Genomic DNA, 2,633 nt, shown 5'->3' with positions numbered 1-2,633 from the left:
TTATTGATGCAGAGGGAAGCCAAACCTGTTTTTAATTGCAAAGCCAAATGGTTTATGCATGGGCTCTGCCATGCTTGTGAGAACATGTCGCTTTTATAGCCCCCTCCCCCCTCCACAAGCACGAGACGAGGCTTGCCGGCCCTGTGTTTGAGCAGGGTCACATTGTAAAGGAGAAGCCTTCAGGTGTTTTTCAAGGGGTTGTGGGGGGGGATGTCAATCTGTCAGAGATGTCACTATAAGTGGATGTATCTGCTTATCTGTTACCACTTGCTAATTACGGATTTGGGTGATAATTGTCATAAATCTTGCCACAAAATGTGCCATAAAATGCATTTTCCGGGAGTAGAGAGTGATATGGGGAGAGGGATGGAGGTAGACTCTAAGTTCTTGGGATCAAGAGATCACAAAGCCTGGGCTGTAGAACTGTTTCATATTCCAGTGAATACACATATTGTTGCATGTGTCAGGTCGCTCCAGGCAACATAGCTGGCATTCCATTATAGGAATGGTGAGTGTACACAGAACAGAGTCTGTCAAGGAGTTTCTCTTCATATGGCCAAAAAAGGCCTTCAGGAATACTCTGTCCTTCTTAGAGCTGTCCTGGAGAGGGCTAAGAAAGAAAACCAAATAAATAACTGATAAAATAAGGCACTTCCTTGTGTTTGTCAGGAGCAGACCTATCACAGTGAGGTGAGATCTTGGAAAAAATTTTTGAGATGAGTCTTAAATATTTGTTGTTCCAGAGATGACTTACAGATAAGGAAGACAAAAGCCTGAAAAGAAGGCCCACGGTTCGTGAAGAAAAATTGATGCTCTTCTGCAAAGAGTTGGCAATAAAAGAAAGTGTAACCTAAAAATAACATCTGCTTCTGTACCCAGTTCTTAAAGTAATTGCCACCACCAGCTGCTGACTCATTAACGGTCACTGTCACCTTATCTCTTCCCAATCTCTGCTCCTTCTTCTCTCATCAACTCTCATGAACACACACACACACACACACACACACACACACACCTTAAAATATTAATTTCACACAGTTTGCAACATGAATCCAAATGCTGAGTGTAAGAAGCCCATCCTCCCCTTAGCGGAGGAAAGAACTGTAAATTGGTACCTTGGGCTGATATTCTATAAAAGACTGAGTTTTCTTAAGGGCAGGACATGGACTTATGATCCTTCTGCCTCAAAGTAGATGCTCACTAAATATTGAGGAATAAAGGATTCTTCCCCAAAATGCCTTCCTCTGAGAAGTAGAATTTTAAGAGACGATGAGTACCTGGCCATCAGGGGCTCACGGGTGCTGCTGGACACTGATGCTTACCCCTCCTTGATGTAATCAGGCAAGCAGCTCTTGGCCTGTTAGAAGGGTAACATAGAATTTTTTAAAAATGCAATAAATAAATAAATAAGAAAATGCAGTCCCTACCTATAAATATCCTATGTTCAGATTCAGACCACAGATTCTATCTAAGTAAATATATGCCAAATTCTCTATTGACTCATATGCACATTGAGCAGTAGTCATTGGCCAAGGCTTAGGAGTGACTGGTTCGTACAGCTTCAAAGCAGTAGGAGCCTGGAGCAGTCTAGGCCAGCATCCAACACAAAATGCTCTTGGGTTACCCACCCTTTTGCCCACCGCCCACTCTACGTACATAGATTGGTTTAACCGTGAATAAGAACTCTGTCATGTGCATACTTTGCCTATATTTTCCTCCCAGCCTTGAATGCCCACCCTTTACTTCTCATCATAGACTAGAACTACTTATTTCAGGCTCCAGCTCTTCCATGAAATCTTCTCAATAAGAGAAACAAGATGCATAGTCATAGCGCTTAGCCGCTTCAAGGAACAGCCTTCTCTGGTCTTTATGTGCTCTTAACTAGGTAGTCAAAGGATGCAACACTGATTTGGAAACTAATAAACTCCTTGAAGACAGGAATAACAATACAAATCAGTTACTCGTTATGAATCTAAAAAATATTGGCTAATATTATAGAAACGACATGCACTCTCTGGGGGGTAGTATTATCACATGTATTTAACACAAGGAGGAAACTGAGGCTCAGGAAACTTGAGTGCTTTGGCTAGAGGCATTTGCTAGAAGCCAATCTAGGAATCTGGTCTGTAGAAGTCAATACTGTCATTTATGTCTTCCATTTCCCTCTGACATAAGTGGCATGATAGACTGAAAAGTGCCATGAGAAGGAAGAAAGGGTTTGTTGTTTGTTGCTAGGACATGTTTCTTAGGTAGAATCAGATTATTTGTCCTTGTATTTCGTTCAACAGAATAAGGAAAAGACAAGAATATAGTTCTCTCCTCTACAATTAGAGACTAGGGGAGAATAGATTTTATTATGTATGTGCGTGGAAGTGCATGCAGGTGGGCATTGGGAGGACGAGATGTAAATTCGTTTACTGATGTCGGTGATCGGCTGCCATCTGCAAGGCCCCATGTTCAGGGTCTGGACGTGACAAGATGAATGACACCAGTTCCTCGACTTCATAGTCCAAGAGCTACTAATGGTCCAGTGAGGAAGGGAAAATGCAGGAACCAAGCCAACGTCGAATAAGAAGTGATGTAGTGAAGCTCACTGAGGACTCCGGGAATACAGAGGAAGGTGATTTAGTCCA

The sequence above is a fragment of the Hyperoodon ampullatus genome (assembly GCF_949752795.1).
Source record: "Hyperoodon ampullatus genome assembly, chromosome: 3".
NCBI classification, from domain to species: domain Eukaryota; kingdom Metazoa; phylum Chordata; class Mammalia; order Artiodactyla; family Ziphiidae; genus Hyperoodon; species Hyperoodon ampullatus.
This window is presented reverse-complemented; position numbering follows the sequence as displayed.